This window comes from Pezoporus flaviventris, unplaced genomic scaffold, assembly GCF_033815535.1.
Source record: "Pezoporus flaviventris isolate CSIRO_AGI_PZ_B2104156 unplaced genomic scaffold, CSIRO_AGI_Pfla_v1 ptg000013l, whole genome shotgun sequence".
NCBI classification, from domain to species: Eukaryota; Metazoa; Chordata; class Aves; order Psittaciformes; family Psittacidae; genus Pezoporus; species Pezoporus flaviventris.
The window spans coordinates 28,670,353-28,689,190 of record NW_026892561.1 but is presented as its reverse complement, the minus strand read 5'-3'; the positions used below and the strand labels follow the sequence as shown (position 1 = coordinate 28,689,190).

The 18,838-nt window shown below is 41.7% G+C and overlaps 1 protein-coding gene across 6 annotated transcripts in view; it reads left to right on the top strand.

Annotated features, from left to right (window-relative positions):
• The first annotated feature begins 16,431 nt into the window (after nt 1-16,431).
• Nucleotides 16,432-18,838, top strand: part of NAALADL2 (N-acetylated alpha-linked acidic dipeptidase like 2) — a 494,729-nt gene continuing 492,322 nt past the window's right edge. For 4 of the 6 annotated variants that reach the window (XM_061452511.1, XM_061452510.1, XM_061452506.1 and 1 more), the window contains exon 1: nt 17,078-17,544. The gene's annotated coding sequence lies outside the window, so the exon portion shown is untranslated. Of the gene's footprint in view, nt 16,673-17,073; nt 17,545-18,838 lie in introns of those variants that run through there. The other 2 variants (XM_061452509.1, XM_061452508.1) reach the window with 2 other exon arrangements.

Genomic DNA, 18,838 nt, shown 5'->3' with positions numbered 1-18,838 from the left:
AGACTGTACCTTGAAGATAGAGGCCAAATCTTGTGAAAATGTTAATACCTTGCCTTGTAAGGGAGAGGGGAGTGTGTGTGTGCAGAGAAAGAATAAGGTTTGGATGTAAGGAAAAATTATTTGAATGGTATTCTGAGCAAAAGTGCCAGAAGGAAGATGTACGTATGTCAGAGAGACAGATTGGGCAAAGAATCCTGGCAAAGAAAATCCTTGTAGCAAAGCTGTTAAAAAGGCATTGTCTTCAAGCAGTGAAACAGCTCTGCTTTCTTGCATTTCTCTGCATGAGTTAACTTGACCCCAAGCCATTGTTTCATATGGGAGTGGAATATCTTGATAGGCAGCATGAGGCAAAATTATTTCAAGTCTTTCAGCCCTGCTTCCTGTAACCAAAAAAGTAAACACGGACATCAGCATGTAAACAGGATGCTCAGCTGGAAATTAGAGCAAGATGTAGCTTGTTCTACATTCAGCTTTTCCAAAAATAATTCTGCTTTAGTAAATAAGACATTCTGTATGTGTATCCTACTTTAACACATTTCAGATTGCTGTCAACAAACTGTAAGATTTTAGTAGAAGGTGTTTGCTAAATAACAAGTAAGGCAAACTGGATTTACTAAGTCAGACCTCTGTTTTTGTTGCTAAACTTTTGTGGGGAATATGCCTTTTCCATATTTGGATAAATGCTACTAGAGATTTACTGTTCTATTTGTGAATGTGGCTGTTCCTATAGAGCAGTCTTATGGTTGAGATTCTGGGATAACCAGGAGGTGGGTGTTCTAGTTCTAACACTGAACTACTCATTTGTTCCCCGTTGTCTGTCCTCTCCCCTGCTTATCCCCCCTTTACCCCCAAAATACTTTTGGGAAAGTAGGGTGTGTGTTAACTTGTTTTGTTCTCTTTTTTCTTCCCATTTTGTTGCTACTTGGTTTCTAGATAAAGAAGTTTCCCTTGGAAATCATAATTTGAATATATAGAGCTGCATCTTATAACATAAACCATAGGTCCCATGGTACACTGCATTGAGCAAAACTGTGATACGCATGACTCTATGGGGCACCTGCCAGTGGCCTTCCTTTGCCATTGAGGAGGTTACCAAGAAGAGAGGGACAGGCTCTTTACAGCAGTTCATGGCAGGAAGCTGAAAGGTAATGGATGAAAACTGGAATTACAGAGATTTAGGTTAGATTTAAGGGGAAAACTTTCTTATCATTAGGCTAGTCAAGCTGATTTTGGCCAGAGAGGTCATGTAGTCTCCATCTGTGGTGATTTTTTCAAAACCTGATTGGATAAAGCTATGAGCAGCTAAGGCAGGCAGACAGCACCTTTGGATCATAAGGTAATGTATTTTTTGTCAAAACCTGGTGCACCTCTATAAACTTATTTTAATGTATGTGGGCATAGTAGCAGGTAAAACAAATTATACCCCGGAAGTCTTGGGGATTTTTTTTTTTCTCTTGACGTTCTAGTGAAGATCATGGAATCATAGGGTGGTTTGGGTTGGAAAGGACGTTAAAGACTATACAGTTCCAACCCTGCTGCCACAGGCAAGGATACCTTCCATTAGACCAGGTTGCTCAAAGCTCCATCCAACCTGGCCTTGAACACTGGGAGGGATGGGGCAGCCACAACTTCTCTGGGCAACCTGTGCCAGTGCCTCACCAGCCTTCTAGTAAAGAACTTTTTCCTAACATCTAATCTAAATCTCTCTTTCAGTTTAAAAAGTCATTCCCTGTTGTACTGTCACTACATGCCCTTGTGAAAAGTCCCTCTCCAGATTTCTTGCAGACACTATTTAGGTACTGGAAAATTGGTTTAAGGTCTCCCTGGAGCCTTCTCTTCTCCAGGCCGAACAAGCCCAACTGTCTCAGCCCACCTCTATAGGAGAGGTGCTCCAACCCTCTTAGCATACCTGTGGCTCCCCTCTGGACTTGATCCAACAGGTCCATGTCCTTCTTATGTTAGGGGGACCAGAGCTGAATGCAGTACTCCAGGTGGGGTCCCACAAGAGTGGAGTAGAGGGGGAGAATCACCTCCCTCAACCTGTTGGTTGTGCTTGTGTTCTTAACATCAGTCATATAGCAGGAATGTAGTAGGTACAGTGCAACATGGTGGCTTTCTGACTCCTTAAGTATCAGACTCAGTTCACATAAACTACACTTGAGATAATTTCTGAAACACTGTTCTTATTGGACCCTTGGAAGGCATGTCAGATAACTTACTCTTGACAATAAAGTTTAGGAATAGGGCAAATAAACTACCTTTTGTCCCTATCCAGACAATGTGTGTTTTGTGACACACATCACACCTACTGTAGAAGTACAGGTTCTGGTATCTGCAGTGAGTGATACTATTTGGAAGGTGTCATGGTTTAAAACCAGGCAGAGCTCCTTCACTCACTCCCCCGCCTTCTTCTTGCCCTCCCCCTACTCCCAGAGGGATGGAGAAGAGAATCGAAAAGAATGCAACTCCCACGGGTTGAGATAAGAACAGTTTAGTAACTAAGGTATAACACAGATCACTACTGCTACCACCAATAATAACAATGATAAAGGAAATAACAAGGGAAGAGAATACAACTGCTCACCACCAGCTGACTGATAACTCCCCCCCACCAGCCCAACCAAGCACTGACCGATACCTCCTCCAACCCCGCAGTCTCCCAGCCCTTCCGGCTAACTCCCAGTTACATCCTGGGCATGACGTGCTGTGGTATGGAATACCTCTTTGGATAGCTTGGGTCAGGTGTCCTGTCTGCTTCCTCCTGGCTTCCCCTCCTCCCTGGTAGAGCATGAGGCTCACAAAGTCCTTGGCCAAACCAAAACATCATTGTTATCAGCTCTGTTCCCAGGCCAAAAGTCAAAACACAGCGCTGTACCAGCTACCAAGAAGGAGAAAAATGACTGCTACTGCAGAACCCAGGACATTATCCACCCCTTATTCCATACCATTCACGTCATGCTCAGATCCCACATTTTCAACATACCATCACTCTTATCTTAATGCATGGACCAGTCCCTATAAAGCTGCTGAATCCATCTGGTCTATGATGTCAGGCTCCACCTCTTGTAACAGTCTTCCAGAGCAGGAGAGACTGTGTGCAGTGTTCACACTCGTGAATCAACTGGGCAATAGTGTCCATTGCTAAGTCCACCCCTCGATTATGAGTCCATCTCTGTGTTGCATTTCTGCTCTGATGGCCTGAAGTGCCATGGGCCCACCAGGCTCAAAATGATTCACCATCCCCTTCAGCAGTTTCTGCAGCTTGTTGCTGGGGACTCCATACAGCTGCCTTCCATCTCTGATGCTTCCAAAGCACTGGAGGGGCCCAGTGGACTAGATACTTGCCCATACTGTCACACACACCCTGCCACTCATGACTGTCCAGCTTTGGGGAAAATCTCCTGGTCCTCCTATATAGTCGTCTAATCCCAGACAAGACCCAAACCTGACTCTGCTTAACTTTTGAGATCAGACAAAATGGTCATGGGTAAAACACAGTCTGTGTGTGTGCCAACATGCTGATCCCCATCACAATCAGCAGGCAGGTCCCAAGGATACCCAAAGGCCATTCAAACCCTTCAGAACTCCCAAACGATGCTGCTGTGCTTGTCACTGGGGCTGGTGTAGCTGCTGTGCTTGCCGGCTCTCCCACCACCAGCTTCTCTTTTCCCGAGTCCAGCTCTTCCTCCTCTGCCTTGCTGGGAAATGCTGCGTGGTCTCCTGCATCCTCCTGGGGCTCGGCGGGCGGCTGCCGGGGAATGCTCTCGGCCGTCGCGGGGCTGGGCTCGGCCGCGGGGCTCAGCTCCTCTGCGGGGCTCGGCTCCTCCGCCGCCTTCTCCCGCTGCTCAGCAGCCGCCTCCTTCCGCTCCTCGACCGCCCCGACCTCCTCCACCGGCAGCCGTCCCCTCGCGGCCTCCGGCCCCGCTCCCGCCGGCGCTTGGTCCCGGGGGCCGCTCTCCCGGGCCGCTTCAGCAGCCGCCGGCTCCCGGGGCCGCTCCCCCTCGGCGCCCCGCGGCCTCACAAAGACGGAGGCGAGGGCGAGGGCCAGGACGGTGAAGAGCAGCCGGACGGCCAGGTACAAGTCCACGGCCACGTCCGTCCCGCCCTGCTGCTGGAGCCCGCCCGTATTACAAGCCATTGCCATAAAGCACAGTGAGACAAGAACCTTAGCCCAGGCCCCACACTTGATAAACACTAACACAGCAAATACCGGCTCTACGTAAGTTACAACATTCTGAAACTGTGAGATCAAGAGGAACAGCTCTGAGAGCCAATAAATCACCATTGTGACAAGCGACTATTAATCCAGTCAGATCTGTCGTTATCTCAACCCCTCATGCCCCACGTTGGGCGCCAAAAAGAACTGTCATGGTTTAAACCCAGTCAGGTAACTCGTTCACTCACTCCCCCCGTTCTTTCCCTCCCCCTACTCCCAGAGGGACAGAGAGGAGAATCGAAAAGAATGCAACCCCCACGGGTTGAGATAAGAACAGTTTAGTAACTAAGGTATAATACAAATCACTACTGCTACCACCAATAATAACAATGATAAAGGAAATAACAAGGGAAGAGAATACAACACCTCACCACCAGCCAACCGATAACTCGCCCCCCCCAGCCCAACCAAGCACCGACCCATACCTCCTCCAACCCCACAGTCTCCCAGCCCTTCCGGCTAACTCCCAGTTACCTCCTGGGCATGACGTGCTGTGGTATGGAATACCTCTTTGGTCAGTTTGGGTCAGGTGTCCTGTCTCTGCTTCCTCCCGGCTTCCCCCTCCTCCCTGGCAGAGCATGAGGCTCACAAAGTCCTTGGCCAAACCAAAACATCATTGTTATCAGCTCTGTTCCCAGGCTGAAAGTTAAAACGCTGCACTGCACCAGCTACCAAGAAGGAGAAAAATGACTGCTACTGCTGAACCCAGGACAGAGGGTGAATTCAAAGTGTGTAAGATGGGTTGTAAATATAAGCGAAAGTGTTAAGGGAAAAAGGGCAGCTGCTTGTGACTTTAATTTTTTCTCCCTTCACACAGATGCACATTGTGTACAGTTTAAAAATGGCTGGCTTACTGTACCTATTTGCCTCTCGACTATCCTTCAGATTCAGGCCTGGAAGTGTGAGGAGACAAAATCAATGGGTTATGAAGACTTGTTTCTTTAATTCTCAAATGTGTGTGCATATCATTGCTATTACAGTGTACTTAAAAGCTTGTAAGTGATCAGTCTCAACATAGCTATTACAGTGAGGCCAGATGAACAGGCTTTTTTGTATCGATTTACCTTGGTTGATATCTTGGAGTAATTTGCACCTTGTCTGCACCAGTAACTGTAGATACATTTAAGGAGTGTGTGATTTCCCACTTCTAGAAACGAAAGTGCTTCACTTGCCCCTGTAACAGAGATTTTTGTAATTTTAAATATCCAGATGGTGATACTTGGTGAAAGTCATATCTTAAATGATTTAATTCATGCTGCAGTTGTTCATTTTGATGCTGGAGATGACTTCGGAGTAGGGAGTGTTTCAAAATGAAAATGTTTGTCCAAAGCCATTTCTCTTTCAAGTCTATGAATAAAAAGATGAGGGGGACCCAAAGGAGCAGCTACTGGCTGTTAATGGTGATCGACAATGTGAGTCTGTTCTAAGTGACAGACCACTGAGAACAATGATGATGCTTCCAGCCCAGAATACATCATTTTGAGCAGTCAGACAGTCTGTAGAATGGCTTTGGCTACATGCCATCTTCATCTTAAGAATCATACTCCAGGCTGCTATGGAATATTACACTAGTAGTCAAAAACTGGGCACTGTGTATGTCAAATGTCTCACTTTTTGTTGCTGAATTCCATTCTCTGCATGCTATGGAGAACACACATTTTTCTGTGTATATTCTTAATGCAGTTCTGATTTTGGAAAAAATGGCAATGAAACACAAAAAGCAAGTGTTATGAGATTTTGCAGGCAAAGACCAGAAAACCCTCTATTATCTTTATCCAGTTTATAAATATTATGCACTTCTTGCTTTAAGCTTTATATTCTAAAAACATTGTTCCTTAGCTGGCTGGGGCTCCGAGCACCTGTTTGCTGTGTGCTCCAAGATGATGATAATGCACCCTTCAGTATGAAAATTGGCATGTAGCTTGTGGATTAAAATAAAGACAGGGTTTTTTTTGACTTTCCAATTCCTGATTCAGGGGTGCTCTGATCATTCAGTAGCTTTTAATTAGTGGGAGAATCTCCAGTTAGCAGTGTAATGTTCAAGAGTAGTGCTGCACTTTTTTTATCAGTAGTTTTTGCTCGCAGCATAGAAGAAGAATGTAGCGCTACAAAGGAAACCAGTGACACTCTGTGCTCTGTCACAGATGTAGGGGATTATATGGGGGAAGAGGCTACAGGACAGTATAAAAAAAAATCTGAGTTAATTGGTATAGTTGTTTGCAACACTTAATACTAATGCTCTGTTAGAAGATATCCCCACAAGCAACTAAGCTGAAATGAAGACTGTTATCCATGTCCCAAACTTTGCTGGTTACAGTCACAGGAGTTTTGATGAAAGGCAAGGAAGGTCAAGCTGCATGAATCTTATTGTGTCATCTGAATCCTAGGTACTATTTGAAAAGGAATGAAGGTGTCTGGAGGTAAAGAGTGTATTGCTCTAAAACATTTAAAGTGCAAAAGAAAATGGAGTGCACTCTGCCATTATTAAAACAGAAGAGGTAAAAAAAAAAAACAAATATAGGATATATTTAATTATTTGTATTTTTACTGTGCGATTCTCTATTGTCAGCCTTTTGGCATACTTCAAAGTCAGGCTAATTGCTGAAATCCACAGCTTCAAGCTGGTTGCTGAAGTTATTCTGCTAAATCTTCATAAAAATAAAAAGTTAAAGAACCAAAAACAAACAAACACCAAAAAAAAACCACAAAAAAACAACACAAAACCAAAAAAACCCTTCCTCTTCCCAAATTCTCCTCTAATGACATTGTTGTTCTAATAAAGTGATTAGACCTCCTTATCCCAGCCAGGGATGCTGTTAAATGAAGTTGAAATACCCATCTTGCTGGGATTATCCTTTAGGCACAATTTAAGTGACCCAAGAGCAAATATATCTGCTTTAACTTGACATTTGTTGTCCTTGCTGCTTTCTCCTACTAGTTCTGTAGGAGACTTTAATTTTTCCCTCTGAATCATGATCAGCAGTAATAAAAATAAAATCAAATCTGTCTTTATTCTTAGAAATAACATTCTTGTTGATGAGCCCTCTACTTTCACTTATGAACCTTAAATTGTATGCTGTTTTGACAGCATTTGTATCCTTGGGAGCATCTAGCTACACCATCACACTTCAGAAAAAAAGTCTTGCTCTATGCACTGGTGCTTGGAGCAAGAAAGTGAACCATATGAATATTTATTTATTATGTGGTGACATCTTCAGTCCTGTGTTAGTATGAAATGATCTTTTATTCTGTTTAAGTTACTACCTTAGCAGTCTGCATGTTACCTTTTGATTAAAAGGTAATTTAGTTTTAAAAGCTTTGGGAGTAAAGCTGTTAATATCCCAAGACAGTACTAACTGAAATGAGAATCAGTGAAAATACTAAACCACCCCTTCTGTCATCTGATAAGAGGTACTGAAGCAGTGATACTTCTCACATAGTCTTTGGTTGATCCCTTCTGCTTCCCTGTACTTCAGCTGTTTTTCCTATTTTATTCAGTCCAGCATCTCCAGTTACTCTCTTGCCCAGAATTTAACAAAAAAAAAAAAAAAGGCAACATATTCCTATAAAATCGGCATGTATTTTTCTTTACCGGTCTCAGCTATTGATTTGTTTATCCTGATTAGAATTAAAGCACAGGCACTGCCTGTGTGAAAAGAACTAGTGTGAAGAGATCAAGTGGGATTGTTTCATGTGATTTCATTTAAATTGCAATTGCAGAAATGTGTTTTGAATTAGAAGGTTTAATAACATATTCTTTACAGTGGCCTGCATTAGGACAAGTAAATCAGGTGAAAGCTGTGCTTTAAAGAAAACCTAAGCCCTGGACAAACAACTCCCCAGTTTACCCACTTTAATCTGGGTTATGTATTTTATTGGCATGACTTTACTTTTGCTATATACAACCAATGGGTAGCACTGATAGAGGCAGATAAGATTTTGATGAAATTCTGGTGTCCTATTAGATTTGTGACTAATCTTTTAGTGTTTGTACTCTTTGACTCCTTATATTATAGCTTGCTTGGGTATGTATCTGAAAAACAATGAAGAATTACAGCTACTGAATTGGAGAACAAACTTTACTAAATGGATTTCATGCCAGCTCATGGAAATGTTTTTCCTGTAAAGCTATATTGTGACAGGATTTTAGCAGATATTCTTTGGTCCACGCCAGTCACCTGAAGCTACCTTTTGAATCAGGCAGTTCACTGCTACCATCCATTCTTGTACCTTATGTAGTCTTTTATGTCAATGCAAATGAAATAAAATGCATTCAAACACTGGTTGGTTTTTTTGTTTGTTTTGTTTTGTTTTTGTGTTTTTTTAGGGTGGTTTTTTTTTTTGCGCTAACAGGAATTTAGCCTTAATCACAAGACTAGGTACAGATTTTAGTGCAGGCTTCAAGAATGCTCTTACATAGATGACTTGTATGTAAAAGAACCTGTTCAGCTGTGGGTACAGCACATATGATGGGGCAGAAAATACCATGGAAACAGAAAAAAGGGCACAATGCTTGGGCATTCTCCAAGCTTTTTAGATACTTAGGTCTGAATTATGGTAGGCACAGGCTGCCTGACAGCAACAGAATACAGAATGTGCAAACTCTTGCAAGCATAACATGAAGCAGGTGCAAGGAAACAATCCTAGTGCAGTATGGAGGGCTATCCCTGCTCTGAATAATGTTTCTCTGTGAATCTGTAAAAGCTATGATCCTGGAATGGAAATAGGTGTTGACCTCTTAATCTTTGCCTGGCTCTATAGTGAATGCAAACTGTACCAAGGACTTGCAATGTAAACCATAAACTAGATTACTCAGCTTGTGCTCAGCACTGTATTGATAGGGCCCGTTGCGTCAGTAGGACACAACTACTGACTTGAGTTGCAGCTTCCCAACAGGTACAGAAGCCTGAGTCTAACTCTGTCCCTACTCATAGAGTACAGTTTTGCTCTGTATTTTTAAAAGTATTATATTTTTCCACACCAGTTAAAATTGAAATATCCTTGACTGTTGACTTAACGTGAGAACTGTAAAAACATTTTATCAGGTTTTGATTGAATTAGCCTGTTTCAGGGAGAGGATTAATATAGCATGTATAACCCTCATTTAAGTGTACCCAGTATCATATAATAGTGTGTGCCAAACAAACAGCTGGGCCTCACCCAGAAGAGCTTATACTCTGGTGTCACAAACAAAAATACACAGTAGATACAAAGAACAGTATGTGCCTGTTGCACTTGGTATTCAATAGAAAGAAATTCTTGTGTTTCTGCAACTTGTTTTCTACAAAGTGTCTCGGAATTACAACTTGTTATTGTTTCTTCGTATAGTCTTATCTCTTGATACCCTTCCCTTCTAAACACAGCTCCTGCTCCAATACTCTGAATATTCATCAGGCACCTTCTTATAACCTGTGAGTTCTTTCCTTGTTTTAGAATCTCTTGTGATAGTTTTGCTTCCAAGTTACAGTATCTCTCCACCACTGACATTCTGTGTGGTCACTTCATTCACATAGTTTATTTAAGTAGATTCCTCTATAAGGAGGCAGTGCACTGGGCATAGTCTCTAGTGACTCTCCTGACAGATCACTGGGTGCAGCTTCCACTCATTAGGACTCTGATGGAAATATGGTTTTCATTATTTAAATAGTTATGAAAAATAATCACAAACTACATTGAGAAAACAGTGCTAGGTATCTCCTTGAAAACCTTAAAGCAAGTGGAAAGAGCTGTCTAGAAGCTAGTTAGGCTTACATTTGCTTTTAAAAAAGCAAAAAAGATTTCTTCCTATTTATAAGCAACAGTAAAAACATTTGGAGAACACTTATTATCTTCTTACTGTTCTGAAAGCAAACTTGCTGGGATGAATCCTTCCCACAAGGTGTAAGCTTTTTTTGGTTTGTCTTTTTCTTTGTGTGTGTGACTTGTCAGAGATAAGGTGGCTGTGTGGAAAACCAATGATGATAGGAATCTGTAATTACTTGTGACTGATGAGCAGATGCGACATATTGTTTCTTGATATCCACTGATGATTCTAGGAGGTAAGAGCAAAACAGACAATTTCCTTTGCTGGCACGGTATATACGTTCAAGACGCTGCTTGCTGTGAGGTTTTGGGCAGGGTTGTTATACCACATTGTGAAAATGTTAGTGAAAACAATGCATTTCTGGAGACCAGTCCATCAAATGTTTCTATCAAGCTGGTACAGTAGGAGTAAAGAAAGAGAGTCCTGTGAGACAGAGAGCTCTTGCAGATGTCAGTCCTCCAAATTAAATCCATAAAGGAAAATCAGAGTATCTTTGAGCAAAAGCCATCTCTCTTTTCCTCCTAGTATTAGTGCTGCAATAAGAAGATTTTCTGGGAGAAGTTTGTTGTCTTGATTTAAAAGTACTGATACATGCAAATTTAGAACTGGCCCCCTTAGCAGGTTTAATTATTTTAAGCTGAACATTTTAAATATGAGATTTTAAAGTTTGAGAAGTTTTAAAAATATGAACTAGTCTAAATAAAGCTGAGGTCTTGGAGCTCAAATAACTGCAAATAGACTTTCAAATCTACCACTAACCCTCACAACTACTTTTATTTGCGTGGCTTAAATCAAATACTGTTCTCTAGAAGGGTAAGAGGATAATACTTAGTCTAACTGCATTTTATTTGGTACTTGACAAAATGATCAGTTGCAGGACAATCATTAAAATCACAGGGTATAAGTTACTGTCCTTTGAAGTAAATTATATATTGCAAGATATGTTGGTCTTTGTCTTTTATCACACCAAATAGAATGTGTCTAAGTGACTGGGTTTTTTTTTTTTAGGTTGTGCCTTCTTTTACTAGGTCTGCTGCTTTTAAATAAAATGTTTTGATTTAATAAAGACTAAAACCTCTTATGTGCATGTTGGTTTAAAAATTGCTGTTGTGTTTAAGTATCTTTTCTTGCTAAGGAGTGACTACAGTGCAGCTCCTGATGAAATAAACCGATTAAGTAATTAGGGGTTGTCTCCTTCTTCTTCTTCTTCCCACAGTCTTCTTCAGCAGTTAGTTACTTTTGTTCAAAAACAACTGGAGGTCAGGTTATGTGAAGACACCCCATGATGAGTTAAATGATCAAGACCCAGAAAAGCTCAGAGCACTGAAGTCTGTAGTTTTTGTCCTCCATTTGGAACAAATTACCTCTCCCAGCTTCAAACCTCAATGGGGGTGAATATAAATTGTTTTTTATTTAGTCTTAATGTTGTGTTCACCACCCTACCTGTGCTCTGAGTATTTGTCAGTATGAGCCCTGCAGGTTGCCGAATGACCACTTGCGATGCTCTATCTTCTGTTCCTGTTCTAATGTTATTGTTAGCCACCCTAGATTAGAAGCTGAATGGTGTGTTGAATGTGAGGTGGAGAAACCTGGAAAGGCTGGAGGAAAGTCTGTCTGGAGAACAGCAAAGTATGTATGTCATGGTAAAAAGGCATAAGAGGATCTGAAACTGCCAGGCTTTGGTAAAAAATTGAATAGTTAAAAAAAATTATATGCTATAAGCAAGATTAAAGGAAATTAAATTGGAGGATTAAGGCTCAGGTTCTGCACTCATTTTCTGTTTCAATTCACAAACACCCTCTAAAACCCACCAGTGAAGTGATTATTCTTTAATTAGAAAAGCAGGAGGTAGGTTTTCTTCTCCATAATCTGTGGTTATAAGCTTTATCATATGAGATGTTTCTCTTGTGAAACAACTTTGAGCGTTGTGGAGAACTGTTTATTTGGGATGTTGATGATGTGCACTCATTTACATCTCTAACGAGTAGGTCTATGAAGATCTTGAAATGTACACCCTGAACTGTTAATAAATTAAAATTACCTGCTAGGAACCCCAAATCCTGATTTTCATCAAGTCAGTGACAAAAAAACTTGCTTCTGGTAATGCACGAAAATGTCCATAACAGCCTCAAGGACTTTAGGACAATGTATGGTGCTTCCCATAGTTCTAAAATGGCAACATTTTGACTAATGGTAACACCCTGGTGACTGTTTATTAGAAAATAACTTTCTGAAAGACTGTCCTGAGGCCAGTCTGGCCATGGGAGTGATTCTTCAGTAAATTACTTTGTTTTCTTTCACAGTCTCATAATCTGAAAGAAAAGGACACTATTTTTGTTTTCACTTGTTGATTTGCAATTAATTTTAATTAGAATAAACTGAGATTTTTTAGTGAAAGCCTCATAATAGAGGTATTTCTTTGTACTCATAACTGCTGTCTACCCTGGACAGCTATCAGAAAGCAAATACTTCCAGCATGGGTCTTGTGATCCATAAAAACGAATAGGTTTGAATAACACCCCCCCCCCCCCCCCAAACGGCCCCTTCCCAAGCAAAACAAAATAACCCCCACAAACAAACAAACCAACCCACCCCCCAAAAAAACAAAACAAAAAAAACCAAACAAAAAAACCCTGTAACAAATCAGAAATAAATTATGCCCTGTCTTTGGGGAACATGATTTGCAGGTTAGGATACAGTTTTCCTGAGTAGGAGGGAAAAGGCTGAGAAAGTCCACTGCAGGAATGCATTGATAAAAAATGGTGCATTTCAAATTAATTTCAGTATGATAGATTTGAGAGTTAAAAGAAAATGCATTACTTCTGTTACATAGAGAATCATCTCTTTTACAGAAAAATATGGCTCTAGTTTAAGCTTGGACAAAAATCAGAATTGACTGCTTTTGATAGTTATTCGTTGTAAGGCATAGATCAAGGAATAAAAAGAAATTCCAGTCTAACAGCAGAACCACATAATTTCTCTTGCATCTACTTAAATGATAGCTCAACATGAATTAGACTTTCTTTCAACTGTGTAAAGTGTGCATACTTAAATGTCTTTTTAGGAGGTATTTCACTGCTTACGGGATAATGAATAATAATGGTATTGTCTAAATATGCTGCATTGCTTCACGTTTAGTTATCCTTTTGTAAGTACTTAGGGAACCCACGCTAGCTTTCTAGGCCTAATTTTGTAATTTTCTCACTTTCATAATACTATATAGCTCTGCACTACTATTGGCCGCAGTGGATCAGAATACGTCATTGTATTATGGGTGGAAACATATACTGAGCAAAACTAGGATTGCATTAGGGGGTGCATTAAGGCAGGTATGTTCAATGCTTATGATACATAAACAGGAACTGTACCAAGTTTACACGATCCATGTCATGTCTTCATTCTTTAGAAACTATTGCTATTAGCAGATTTTATAAGTAGATAGCGCTCATTTTTGTTGATTTGTACTGTAATTTTCCAAATTCATTATTTAAAAGGTCATTTTCCAAGGTTGCTAGGTCCAAAATGACCACTTTTGGCAGCAGTTCCAACCGTCTGTTCATTTCATTCATTTTCTTGCTGAATCATGGATTAGTTCTGTAAAAATACGTATATCCAATTAATTCTCCAGTATAAAAAGCAGAGACTACACATAAAAAGAAATTTTAGATCTTCAAACTACATTTGGTAGATAATTGTGTACGGTATTTAATTTCTTATTTCTCCAGGTGGGGTTTCTGTTATTTAAATGTGAAGTGTTTTTAGCCTGTGAAAGGAAGCAAGACTTGAAATTCCAGGCATGCCTACAAAGTCATCTGGGTTTCAGTAGCTTCTTTGATTAAATGCTGCGGGAGTGGACAATAAGGGGCAGGACTGCAGGTCCATTTCAGACCTTTAAAATGACAGTTTGCATGCCTTCCTTCTGCCCCAGTGGAATAAATAGTCTATGAATCCAGTGATTCATGTCCTCCAGCAAGGACTGGATCCTTTATAGTGTCAGTCCATAAATGTGTGAACTAGAAAGTTCGGTTTTTTTTTTAATTGTTTGTACGATGAACTCTTTAAAACATGACATTTTGATATTATTACCTCTAATATGACCCGAAAGGCAGTGTCTTAACCAGCAAGTACTAACAGCCACACGATGGCACTTCTGCTTCATGTAAGGACTAAAGTTCAATCACTTAGCAGGCTGGTATAAAACAGAAAAACAAACAAACAAGCCCAACTTTAACCTAGAGAAGAAAAGCATGCTGCTTCTTGTGAACAGCAATTTAATGTCAGTAGTTAAAAACATCAAATGCATTCCTTTCAATAAAGCAGAAACTATTTTTGCCCTATGCAGTACCTCAAGAATCAATGTCAGTGAAGTCTCTAGCATTCAACTTTTTCATGTTTCCATGAACATTTCCAAATTGCCTGAGATATTTTTGGTAATGCAAGATCCCCATATACTCGTGTTCTATAGATATACTATCTTACTGCACTGTTTCCTTTCAGAAAAGTTTTATGGAAAGTTTTAGGTTTATATTTGATTGCCTTGCATGCTCTTTGCTAGTCATATCCATTATGTTTTTGCAAAATTTAGCTGCATGGATTTTTTTTTTTCTTTGTAGTGTAGCATAAATTTATTTCAGTTTTCCTGAATGTTGCGACATCACTTGCTTGTTTTGTGTGGTCCTGATTCAGTATTTTAACCCCTCCCCTCCCCCCCCCCAAAAAAAAAAAAAAAGAAAAAACATTTCCTTGCCAGCTGACTCAAATGTCTCCCTTTGGCTACACTGGTGTACTGTGAAAAGTGAATGCTTGCTTCCTCTGTTGCCTGTAATGAGGCCAATCCCTAGCAAAAATGTTGGGAAAAGGGAAGAACTATTGGAATGGCAGCAGGAAGACAAGGGTTTGGGCAGCAAAGCCAACACGGTTTTAGCAAAAGGGTAAATTTTAGATTTGAGTGATTTAGCTGTTGCTCAGAGTAATTAAGAAGCCTGTCCAGGAATTTTTGACTAAGATGGAGCAGAGGCACAAGACTCCAAGCAGTCAGCTTTCTGATTACCTAACGCATTTGGACCCTGCATTTGAAGTTATGGGTGGTGCATTGATTTGCTCTTGGAGACAATTTCTCTGCTGCAGTGTTAGCTCACACTTGTGCCAAGCTCTGGGCTATCTAGCAGTGATTTACAGCTGAAGCAAGGAAATGCAGAACTGTGGTGGTAAATCCGTTTTGAACTTCAGTCTTTGCCTTTCACATAGAATGGGCAAGATGGGCTTATGCTATATGACACAAAAGCCGCAAGTCTGTACTTATGGTGTGACTAACAGAACCAGTATATTGCCATGGCTCTAAGCTGTAGATAGTCCAGGAAAGAGAAAAACGTTGGAAGGAGGAGAGTTGTAACATGTTTTTGCAGAAGAGAAAATTGTGAATAAACCCTGATGAATCATGCTTTGAGTAAATATATTTGTACACATAAATGCCAGAGAGAGTTCTCTTTTCTTGGGCAAGACAAGTACGCCACCAGTTGCAGTTGTTTTGCTTCTGCTTAATACTGGAAAAGCTACTTTATTAATGAGGATCGTAGATTAATTCACCTGCTCTGCAGTGACTTCATTGCTCTGTGCTTTCTGAAATTGCTTTCAAAGCTACAGCATTCCAACCAGATTTTCCCATTAATACTTTATTAGCAGAAGCTATTTCTGCTATAAATGCCTGAAATTTGCTTTTCTGTGTGCTAGTGTGCATAGCATATGCATGGAAGACTTTTAAAAGACATTTTTTTTTGCCTTCTCTGCAGTAACCGTTGGGTTAAGATGCTGGTTTTTGGTGGTTTTTTTTTTTTTTTTTAAGTAGGAATTCTTATCATCCAGTAGAGAAAACATCTTAATTGTTCTTTCTTTTTTTTTTTTTTTTTTTGTTTTCCTTCCTCCCCCCTTCTGGGAAACGTTTCTTGACATATTTCCCCTTCTTAAAATTAATATTTCTATAGCTAATTCTCTTAGGGTAAACAGTACCTAAAAGCATTCACTGGCTTTAGACAGTGAAAATTAACAGGCTGTTACTTCTCCTGCCTTTTGTCGAAGACAGCTGAGCTCTGTAGTATGCATCGCAGCATCCTGGATTACAAGACAAGCAGATTTAGGACAGAATGCACAGCAAAAAGCTTCCAAGCACAACTAAGTAAATCACTAATCTGTATTAAGGAAATTCCTTTTTTATAAGATAAGGAGAGACTATTGTAATGGGACTGCACTGAAGAGTGAAGTTTACCTATTGACATTGAGAGGCTTTGTGAAAGCAGTATGACTGCAGCAGTTCAGGCACCTACACAACTGTGTATTTGTGTTTTCTGGCCCTGCTGGTATTGGTGTCGTGGCTGCAGCGCCCGGATGTTAACTCCACGGAGCTGTGCTGGGAAAACCTGCAGGTCCTGCCTGGCTCTAAGCACACTTCATAGCTCTCACCTCCAAACCCGCGTGATGGGTCTATGAGTAGTGTTATGTTACCAGGCTAACTTGTTTGGGCACAAACCCCTGCATATCCCAATTTACCACCAAAAAGACTTAACACTAGGCTTGAACACCACTCTGTCAAATGTTGTGGTTCTCGATCGTAAGGCAGGAAAAGTCTCGGACTGGAGGAGCTACAGCTGCAGGCTCTGGTAACGGCCTCACGACAACCTGCACAACCTGTGGTGGCACCGTGCGAAAAGCTTTCGACACTTTCCCTTTCCCCATGTTCCCCGGGACCAGGGTCCCCCTCGCCTCTTCTGCTTCGTCCCCGGCTGTCTAGGGGAGGGCTGGGGTCCCCAGATACGGCAAAGCCCGTCCGTTCCCGGCGGCGGGAGCCGCTCTCCTCGCAAGCAAGGAGCCCCGCGGCTGTCGGGGCCAGTGCTCCAGAGATGGAGCCGAGGTGGGGCGCGGCGACCCCAGCCCGCCCCGCAGCCAAGAGAAGCCCGGCGCCGCCGCTCCCCCGAACGGCCGCTTTCTGCGGTGGTGTAGCCCCTACCCGGCCGCCGGCACAGCGCCGCTGGGGAGAGTGCGCTCCCCGCTTTACGGCTGCTGAAAACCTCCCTCGGCGAGCACGGGGCAGCCGTACGGCGCCGGGGGACCCACCGGGGGTGGGCAGGTAACGGCGAGGCGGCGCGGAGGCGGGCGGGAGGGCTCGGATAACCGGTACCGGCGCCCCGTCCCCTGGGTAGGAGGCCAGTGTGTCGGTGTGTTGCTGCCGCGGAGCCCGGCTATCAGCCGGGGCTGGTCCTCACGCCAGAGCTGCCGGCAGTGGGGAAAACTTTGTCAAAGCGCGGCAGCTTGGTGGGTGTTTGTCTGCAAGTAACGCTCAACTCCGTAAAAAAACTGTAGCTCCGAGCCACCCTGGCGGGCTCGGCGGCTGCTCCGCCTGTCCCGCCCCGCCCTACGGCGCGGTGAGGTGCAGGGGAACCGCGTCCCTCGCTAATTGATCCGTCGGTGCCGCCCGCTAACGAGGAGGTGCCGGTGGTGAGGCCTGGGCACGCTGCGACGTGCAGTGTAACAGGTAAATCTGTATTGTAAATATGTCCTGCCGGGAGAGGGTGGGCTGTGCCCTCCCGCTCTTTTTTCCTCCCTAGCTACCAAGTAGACTTACTCAGGAGTATTTTATTACTTGCTTTCAGTTCACTCAGCTGCGTTGAGAAATCAGACGCAAGCATTGTCTCGGCTAGATTTAGAAATTATGTGTTGAATTATGCGTTAGCTTCTTAAAGCTTTTAAATATTAAAATTGAAGCCCTAAGGCATAGATACGTGACATCTTGAAAACTTTTTGGAATGATCAAACAAATGAACTGGGTGGAAACATACTTTTCCTGCCTTATTTTGTGTGGGCTCAGATTAGCTGAAACACCAATGAGTAATTTCACAAGTTTCAGTTCAGGGTAACACTGTAGTCCTGTTGTGTGTACCTCAGCATCTTGGATTCTCCATCCATATGGAGCTCCTTGACTTCAGTGTTTTTTGGGTTTTTTTTGTACAACAAGTCTCTCTTAGGCAAGATGGGCTCAAACCTAATTAAAATGTACTATGTGAAGACTGTGGGGTTGACACTTGTAAACAGTGCTGAGGCATCATGCTGACTTCAGCTGAAATGTACAGCATTTTTGCTGAGTCATCTGAGCAGAAATATTTAGGGAAGAAATAAAGAATTTAGTTTTTACTCTAATATGAGCAGCTTGTTTCATGTTGGTTTATTTATTACTTGGTACGTATTTCTTGCATTTACAGACAAATTTGTTCAGTGGTTAGCATATGGAAAGCATTAGATGGCTGAAACGGTAACAATGCTGGAGTCTTGTAAATCAAGCAATGCCATATACATTTTTAGAATTTTAATCTAAAGAGCTCTGTTATGTGTCCCAGTGCATGTGTAAAGCAGCATTTATCTCCAGTATCATCAAAAGACTAGAGTATCTTCTGAATGTTGGTCATGGATCACATTCCTAGTTAAGTGTCTTAACTCTTTATAATAATCTACCATAAAGTTAATCACCTGAAACAAGCCCAAGAATGATCTTTTGCAGGAGATCTTTTGCAGTGTTTTTCAGCTGGTTCTTTTATTTAATTATTTTTTAATTAAAAGCTGTAGAGCTGTACACACAACATTTTCTTAAAAAAGGAAACTGATTTTTCTCCAAGTTGCATCAGTTTTTCTTGTTTTAAGTGTCTGTCTAAACTTTGGTTCTTTTTTTTTCTTTTCCATAGCCTTAATGTGAAAACAGTTTTATGTTGAAGATGCAAGCTGAGACATTACTAGCAGGCCAAACTGCTTGATGATTAAGCAGTACTTATGTTTGT